Raw genomic sequence first — 10,241 nt, forward strand, 5'->3', positions numbered from 1 at the left:
TGGCATATTTTTTTTTATTTTTTGTGTTCATTGACTTCAATTGTTTTTAAATGTTTAATACTATGATATCAAGCAATCTTGTATATAATTAACACATGTGTCCTGTTCTTATTGAGTATGACAACTAATACTAGTGGTATCCTTACTGCTGTTGAAATCATAATATCATTTTCCATACGTAAAACATTTTATTTGTCTAAAACTATGGTCTAATTAATGATATTCTATGTTCTAAATTTGGTTAATATATAGCTTTAATAAATTTTTACACATTTACTTACATTTAACATATATCACATCAGAAATAGAATCTTAAGAAAGGGACAAATATAACAAAAAAATAATCCACAACAAGCAAACATTGGTTCACTACAATATTAAATGCTTATATTGTTCTATGACAAAAATATGGTTTTATTATACCCATGGAAATGTAACAAAATTATTTACAAAAAAACATGATATAACGTAACAAAAAGCATTCAAGCAGTAAAAAGTTAGTATGAAAGGAGAAATTCTCTATGAGTATATACAAACAGGAGAAATACATTGTAGAAAAGCTATATATGAATTGGATTGCATTTTGTACAAATTAATGATTGTTGACAATTCATATACATAAAAGCAAAAGTGATAAATAGCTTGATAAAAATTAAACAATTTTACTGGATATGCCTTTTCAATTGTAAGTTTTGACATCCCATTAAAGTTCTATGCCTTTCCAATCTTAAGTTTTAACATCCCATAAAAGTTCTATCAGAAAAAATGTCTGATAGATTTTAAAGACAAAATATAGCATTCAATTTTAATAAATGTTACAATAAAATTCATTTTAATATGTTGTCCAATTTATAAACTTTTCTTACCTGAAAGAAGACCTGTATTCGTAGTCAATATCTTGAAATATCACTTTTATAAAAACAAACAATGAACTTTTTTGAAATACAATGATTTGTAATATTTAGTTTATAAGGGAAATTACCTTCAATGCACGAAAACCATGTATTTTAGAAGAGACTGGTGATTTTGTTTTGCATGGTTGTCTTCTCTTAGGCTCAAATTATGAGTTATAAAGATGTTTTAAGTCAAATCTAAATTTAAGATTGAAACTTTTTATTTTTCTGGTCTTCTTTATTTGCTTTATACTCAAAACATATAATCCTCATATTACTTGAAAACTTGACGAACAAATGATTATTTTTTTTTACAAAAATTAGTGGAATCATATCAACCAATTTATGGTGACCTTCTTAATTTTTAGTATAGGTCAATCATCATCAAACAATAAGAAGTAAGACATTTTCCTTGAGATTCTTTAGATTTTCTATAGTTACATACCCATATCAAATCACTTCTAATTTATTACAGATTACTTTATACGTGTATAAAAATTACTTTGTTTTGAAATGAGAAAACTCCTCAAATATAGCTCCTTACCAAGAGAGTTGAAGAGACTCTTTTAAAACTTATTGTTTCTATTTCCAACATTAGCACCTCTAACATATCAGGATGTCAGGTCTGGAAAGTTACCCCCCCCCCCCCCTTCTCCTTGGAATAGGAAAAGTAAAGAAGAAAAATCTCCATGCATGTATCACAAACTTATACATTGTTAAGAAAAAAGAATGAAAGTAAATGTGTCTTGTACATTACTCATAACATATTGGATTTACTTGTAAAAATACTGGTCACTGCTGCCTTTTCTTGCAGCTTTATCAAAATATAAATAAATATGTGTTAAAACAACCATTTTCAATTTATACAACCATTGGTAATATTTTGTGATGTTAATGTACAAAAAAAAATGCATAAGATGATAAAAATATTATACTGTGAAGGTTGATATTAAATATGCAAACTGTGATCGTCCAACAAACAATTATATCATATGGCACATATCTTAAGCACAATAGAAAATGTGGTTTTTAAATGTCATGGATATTTTTCTATTTACAAATATATAAATATATGAATGTACCATGTGTTCTATTCATGTTGCATTTGAAAACTTGCATCATAGATTTGACAGTTTAAAAGTAGTGCAGATGAAAACACTTAATTTGTTTGATTATATTTGAAAGTAGAACCGCAATGTATAAAAATATTCTTCAGTCCCACAAACAAAATAAAGATTGTTTTTTCTTTCATTTATATTTGTTATCTCCCTTTATCAGTAATTTATTCTTTAACAGATTCAAGACAATTAAATACTAAGTACAGAAACACTGAAAAAGTAAAATACAAATGTACTACGCAACATTAATGTACAAAAATATATAGTCACTAGAACTCAACTCTACTTTTACTAGGATATTATGACATATTTGTTCTATAAGTACCATTCATGTAAAAATCCATATTTTTTAAATTTTAACTGAAATCCAGAATAACTGTAAGTCATTGGGGCAGTACAAGTACTATTACTGTTTTTGTGATGTAGTAAAGGATATATTTGTAAGTTAACAATAGATATCAGGGCCCGTAGCCAGGAATTTCCAAAGGGGGGGGGGGGGTATTTGGACTCACAAACTTGACTTCAACAGTCACAATTTGAACAGAACGTGGACTTTAAGTGCTTATTTGTTTTTCCTAAACCCCCCCCTGGCTACTGGTATGGATATCAGTTACTCTTTTCACAATCAAAGAAAAATCAATAATAAATACTTCCTCATGTAAAGCAATTTTCTTATTAATTCAATGTAAAATATTTCCTGAAATTACTTGTAGCAGTATTCTGTATCAACAGAAGAAAAATCTCCATTTGCCAATTATTAACAAGTGTAAAAAAAATCTTGAATTTATGCTGACAGATGCCGTCTTTTTTTTTAAATTTATTTATTTATTTAAAAAAAAAACTCTCTTAAACTAGTCAATTTCACTTCATTTTCTCATATATTCTTTTCACTTGCATTGTGTACATGTGTATGTTATGCTTCAATCAAAACAAAAAGGCAAACATTAAATATTTCTTCTAATACAGCTAAATACAATAGCATTAGTGGCATGACAAAATCTTCATATTAAAAAAATAAATAAGTAAAAACAAAGTTTAATAAAAATCAAGAGTTGTATAAATGCTTTAAAAGTATCAATTCAACATCAAATTTACAAACAATGAATTTGTATATATATCTATATATTATTTAATACATCAAAAATAATATTATAACACAACGATAACCTTTTTTACAGCCTCATTTACATGTAGTAAAACACATGATTTTGTATTTGTTTATTAGACATTCAAAACGACAAGTTTTCTTAAAGATTTTGGATGGCATGTGATAGAACCATTTTTGATTAGCAAATCTAAGGTTAAATGTATGTTTTCAACTTTTCCTTGATAAATTCATGCGAAAAATTTCTGGAAAATGATTTGGTCTTCTTTCCCTATAAACCATATAAAATCCATTCTTTATATTTTCTTGAAATCCGAAATATAATTAAGACATACTAGGGTTTCATATAACATTGAACCTGATTATCTTATTTTCCCCCTGTCATGCCTGTTGTATAAAGTTGAACTTTTCTACAGTTATTTTCAACCCATGTAGAAATCTTAGTTTCTATTTATAAGATTAAAGAAATAAAACGTTACAGAATATTGAGTGTTTGTATCACTGCAGTATAAAATTGAAATCGCATTTTATTTTATTTTGACTTTAAAAAATGTGGAATTTTGACATAGATGAATTTGTATATGTCCTAGAAAGAAAATAGATTTTCAACACATTTTATACAATTGAATTTTTCTGACACAAACTAATAGATGTCCAAGATCTTATAAGCATATTTTCAATTTTCCCAGTCATTTCTTGTAAAATAAAACATAAAACCTCAGGTCCTAGGATTATGTGTATTACTGCTTTAATCTTAAAACTGAAAGTTCATTTGTTGTCACAGGTGTTATGATAAAAAATAAATTAAATACAAATATTTACCATTATACAGTAATTTAATTGAATACTTTAAGTACTGTGCCACATAATTCATTACCCTAAATATTATTTTTTTACAAATAAACACCATAATATCTTTAAAAACTTTTCATAAACAAAAAAATTGTTTAACAAGTGGTTCCTTACAATTGACTTCAACTTAATTTGTGAATAGAAATTTATAAGTCATAAACCTTTGGCCTCCTCCTCTCTTTCAAGTCTGCAACTGTGAGTATAACATGTCAATTTAGAATCCATACCCACAACAGAGCTTAAAAATATCATAATATCTTGGCATAAAATCAGCACTGTCTTTTAAGTCTTATTGGAAAAGGGTCTTCATAGTTCATATCATCATAAACTGCTTGGAGGGTACTCAAAATATAATTTAGAAAAATTCAAAAGTCTGACTTAAAAGTATGAAGGCATTCTAAGAGTGTGATCACTGCATGTTAATAATTTTTTTGAGGTGGAAGCAAATAAAAACAAATGTGAAAAATAAAGATGAAGGAAAAAAGCCAAGTGATTACTTAAACTTGATGCTGACTCTTTCATCCTAATAAAAATGCTTTAACAGATTTCCAATGTTTGTCAAAGGACTGACCAACTTATAAAACCTGTTTACTCAATTTTACTTTTCATGCCCTAAAGAAGAAAGAAGAAGTCAGGCATACTTTGTTACTTTTCAAATTTAAATATGCAATAATTAAACATTTATATAAATTATTAAAATATCGACTTTTGTAAAAATCATATAAAAATAAAACTTGAACAAAAAATAACAATCTTCAATGCTTCAATAAACAAGTGGGTACTATATCTAACAACCAGTGTTTGTTAAACTTTTTAAACTTTTGTTCAATGTAACAATAAACATGCATCTACCCCTAATCATTGATAACTAAAAGAAGAAATGGATGACAATTATGACAGTTGGCTTTATATTATATATCAAAACAGGAAACAGGAAACAGGAATGAAAAAGACAAACTCGAACTAAACTGGTGTCTAGAAGTCAACACACTTTGCTTAAATTTAGAAAGGGTTTTGCTATAAATATTCAATAGATATACCAAGATGTGGTGTGAGTGTCAATGAGACAACTCTCCATCCAAATAACATGGTTATGTTGATACAGCATTTTCCTTAACATAAACTCTTGAAAACTTGTCCGATTAGGCACTGACTTCTAGAGATATAAAATATCTGGGCTTCTTTTTTTTATTTTATGAGAAATAAATCTTCATATCCAATTGCAAATAACAACAAAAATTCATATGCCTGTATATGTAGGCTATAAATAGGCCTATAGTTCACATATTAATTTCAAATAATAATTCTTGATAAAGTTTACCAAAAAAAAAAAAATACTGGTTTTTATCACTAAAAATTGGGAAGACACAAAAAGGGGATACAAACAATTTTATCTTTCCATAAAGATATGAACAAAAAACCATGATTTTTTTTGTTGCACTTGGGTTCCTTTAAACCATTAAAATTAATGGTTTGGGTTTCAATAATATAAATAATAAGGCCAATATGTCAGTCATATTGTTTTTTTGGTTTTTTTTGTGATTTTGTATTCGGAAAATATGGTTTTGGTTCTGGTATTATATATACTGGATTACTAATACTTGCTCTATCAATTTAAAATGTTTAACCAGTTTTTTATCATTTCTGAGGGACATTTTGATACAAATTTGATACAAAATGTCAGGGTAAAAAACACTGCTGTTTGGAGAATTGTTTTTGAAGATATCTTGGTGAAAACATTTTGGTCAGCGTTCAAACCTTACACACGAACCTTTATTTAAAACCTAAATAATAACTTCTTTTTTTAAACATTTACTAATAAATATTAATTAGCAAAATGGCCTAACTTGTATTTCTTCACCAAAAAAAGATTCAAATTTGATAATAAGCATTATACCCCTCCTTCTGTTAAATTAACAAACAAAAAATCAAATAACCAAAGTAAATAATTTTGGCAATATTTCAACTTTTGTTAAACAAACAGTTGCTTGACAATACTATAACTAACCATGCTAAACATAGTAGCACCACATCTTAAATATGCTAACATTTAAATATTTGTTTAATCATTAAGATAAGATCAAGTTTTGATATTTTTCAAAATGAAGCTTGATAAAAAATATATACTAATACTTAAATAGTTATTGTCAGCTCTTTAAATTCATTTCATTAACAATATATAAACAACAGTAGACATAACTGTCATAATAGATATATCTATTTATATTTTTTTAAATTTCATTTTAAAGCATAAAGCTTAAAATAAAGTATCTAAATAGGAGGGTAAGAAAGAACATCAGTATTCAGGAAATATAAAAACAAAAGATTGCATTATATCCAATAAAAATTTAAATGTCAAGATAAGCTATTTTTTTTTTTTATTTTCTTTTAAAAAATACATGAACAGTTATCGTTAAAAATCCTTGTTTTTATGAAAAAGTGAGATATCAGCTTTTCGTACCACATGAGTTACATATATGAATGATCATACTGAAACTAGTAAAAATATTAATGATACTTATTTGAGAATTGCTTCTGTAACATAAATTGTAACAAAAAATAAATAAATGCAGTCTCTTAATATACATGCTACAGACACATTTTCATTCATAAAATCTATGATTCATCATATTATATAACATAGGGTGTCTGTAAGCTTCCTGATTTTCACCTGTGGCAGCGGCTGTGCCTGGACGTGGTACAAAGTCTCTTTCCTGAACCACGCTTGCACCTGATGGATGTGATAATTTAGCTGAGGCAGCGGCTGCCGCAGCATATTGTTTATCTAAACTATATGGACTGTTCTGAAAATAACCCCTTGTGTATTCACGGTCAAACACAGAATGTTGTCCGGGCACACCCTGGTGGTAAGAATGGACTATTTGTAGCATCAGGAATATGCTGGGCATGATATACAGGATCCCGTGAGTACATGTATTTGTCAAGATGAAATGATGAGTTCAACATGTTACTACTAAACATACTAGATGCAGTTGTCTGAGGTAGTGCCCTGAAGTCTGTGATAGCCTGTAGATGATTGACGGTATCGTTCATCAAATGTTTTTTGAGATGTATGTGCAGCAGCAGCTCGGTTATACTCAGTGAGAGTTGAAGCCCCAGGATATGTATGCCCACTAAAGTAAACTACCAATGTCAAATCTGTCCATTGGGAAAGTGTCATGTGCAAGTTCTGGCCTCTGTGCTTGTGGAAGACCAGGAAAGACATTTCTATCTGCCACTGCACGTCGAGACTGCTCAAACATAAATTCACGTCCAGGAAGATAGTTGTCCTTTCCAAATATTGAAGCTGATGGAGCTGCTGTTGGCCTATCGATTGTGCGTCCTAAATATGGACTTTGACTCCAATGAGCTGGTCTAACCTCCTGACTAGCCCAAGTGTTGTGAAAGGGATTTCTAGCCATAGTTGCCATAGCAGCAGTGGAGCTACTAAACATATCTTCACGAGGTGGCACAGTTGTTGGTCTTCGAAGTAATGATGCATTATTATGTTGAGCTAAGGCATTGTCTGCCATTCTATGCAAATTTTGTAATGCATTCGGGTCACCCTGTGATAGAAAAGGAGTACTCATTCTTTGCCTCTGTAAAATTGCATCATTTTCTGAAAATCGCATGAAAGTTGAAGGAGTTGATACTGAAGGAAATGGACTTTCTGCTGAATGAATAATTGGTGCTTCTCGTGTAGTTGGAGGCATAAATGTGTTCATAGAGCTAATACTTTCATAAACATTGTCAGGTATTCTATCAGATGATCTTGATACATTTTCACTTCTACTACTGTAATGATCCTCAGTTTGACGGTCAATGGACAATATTTCCATTCTTTTATTCGACATGTCGCTACCCTGACTATTTTCTCTGTCATTACTATTTGTACTAAGGTTCAAAGGTGGTGCATTTGCACTGAGATTCAAAGGTGGCAAGTCTTTCTGAGGTGAACTTGGAATCTCAATTGGCTCTGATGTTGGTTCATTTTGAGAATTCATCCTTTCAATTCGATCATCCTCTGAGCGGCTAGCCGAATCAAACTGTTGAAGGTACTGTCCTAGATATTCTTTGTCAACTTCTGGCATAGTTGATTCCGATTGAGAGCCATAATCAGGATTTGCATTTGATTGTGGTTCAGGTTGTTGTATTGGTTCCATGATAGGAGATTGAGTATTAGGCAAATTTTCAGCTTCCAATTAGAATATGGAAGACTGGCTTCCCTTTCATTTCGCTTTTCTTCTACTGAAACTTCTCTAGATGGTGTAGCTGTGTAGCTTCCAGATAGTGCCTCAACAGAATCTCCTTCTCTCCTATTTTCAAATCCTGTTTGGCTAAGAGTACTTGGCCCATAATCTATTGTTTGGACAGATTTAGGAGGAGATGACTCAAAGTCCCTTGGTGTATGTGCAGGAACACTATGAATATGTTCTGTAATATTTGATTTGGGTGGAGTTGACTCAAAGTCCCGACCAGGTGTGTCCATCTCATCTGGTCCTGATTCAATATCTCCCTCATCACTGTCAACAACAGGTGGAGGTCTAGGAGCAGGAGGTGGTTTTAAATCATCTTCAAAATCTGTGTCAATACCACTACTCATTTTGTCTGATTCTTGTTCACCTTGCTTTTCAACTACGACACTTTCATTTTCAATTTGAGGTTCTTTCTTTTCTTCAGTTTTTTCTTCAATCTTTGCTTCAATGTTCACCTCAATCTTTTCTTCAATCTTTGCCTCAGTCTTAACTTCCGTCTTTATTTCTATTTCTTCCTCCTCCTCATCCTCATTATCATCCTCCTTTTCTGATTGCTTGTTCTCCAAATTTGAAACAAGATGTGCGTTTTCCTTTAAGTTTTCATCTCCTATATATTCTCTAGTATCATCATCATCTTCATCAGGATTTGGCGTACTTAATAGAGGAACATCTACAGTGTCATCATCATCTTCATTCTCCCTTGGAATAGTTTCATCTCCCTCTTTTTCAGAATCATTTTCATCATGATTACTTTCATCATCTTTTGTTTCATCCTTTTTCTTGTCTTCTTCTTCAGACTCAGAAGGTGGTCTTACTTTTCTTGGTCTTCCTGCTTTCTTCTTAATTTTGTTAATGGGTGATTTTACTACAGCTTTTTTACTCTTTTCATCCAAAATTACACTTTTAGGTTTCCTCCCTCTTTTCTTTGGAATCTTTTCTACTTTTTTACGACCTCGCCTTCCTTTTGGTGTGACTTCACTCTTTTCATCCTCTTCCTCCTTTTTCTCCTCCACAGCTTTTTCAACTTTCAATTTTGATTTTTTTGGTCCCCTCTTTCTTTTCACAACAGCATTTTCCTCTTTTTCTTCCTTTTTTATATTATCCTCCTTTGCATCAACAGTTTCAAAGCTAAGATCAGTTTCAGGTTCTGCATAATTTATTTCTTCTTTTTCCCTCGCCTCACAACTTTCGGTTTGGTAGTTACTATTTTTTCAATACTGTCCTTATTGTCAGGATATTCTGTATCAGTTGGTTCATCTTCATTTTCAATTTTAGCTTCTACTTTCACTTTTTTGTCTACTTTCACTTTATTTTCTACTTTCACTTTATTATCTACTTTCTCATTTGATTTATTTAACATGATTAATAGGTCTCTGAACAGGTAATGGTAATGGGACCATTACAGATTCATCACCAAATTCATCGTCAGATTTAAATTCATAGAGATCAACCACTTTATTTGCTACAAGAGAATCAGACTTTGCATCGTCATTAGTTTTATTACCAGTAGAAGTGTCAGCACTGTTTGATTTATCAATAACTGAATCATCTGGAGTTTCAATATCCTCACTTTTTGCTACTGCATTCACGATTGCAGTTATTAAGTCTAAGCTTGAGTCTAAAGAATTAACAGTGATGTCATTCTCTGATTTTACAACTACATCACCAGAAGCAGATTTTTCTTTTCGCTTTTCCCTTTTTTTGAAAACAATGTTATGAATTTTTTGCAAGTGATAACGGAGAGAACTTTTCTGTCGACATTTGAAATCACACATATTACAGACACTGGTTTTTCATTTGTGTGCTGCCGAAGATGGACTCTCAGATTGTCTGCATGTCTAAATGCTTTACCACAATATGAACAACCATACTTTCTCTCTCCTGTTAAAATATAGAAATAAATGGTTAACACAGATTTATGTCTCAACTACTTGTATCAATACTGAATTAATAACATCTCAAATTGTCAATATAGTAGACATGTATTATACATGTATATTTCATTTCAAACATGTCT

The 10,241-nt window shown here is 30.5% G+C and overlaps 1 pseudogene; it reads right to left on the bottom strand.

Moving 5' to 3' along the window:
• Nucleotides 1-6,404: 6,404 nt before the first annotated feature.
• On the bottom strand, nucleotides 6,405-9,435 carry LOC139509706 (uncharacterized protein DDB_G0283697-like; annotated as a pseudogene).
• Between the last annotated feature and the right edge of the window lie 806 nt (nucleotides 9,436-10,241).

Source organism: Mytilus edulis, unplaced genomic scaffold (assembly GCF_963676685.1).
Source record: "Mytilus edulis unplaced genomic scaffold, xbMytEdul2.2 SCAFFOLD_778, whole genome shotgun sequence".
NCBI classification, from domain to species: Eukaryota; Metazoa; Mollusca; class Bivalvia; order Mytilida; family Mytilidae; genus Mytilus; species Mytilus edulis.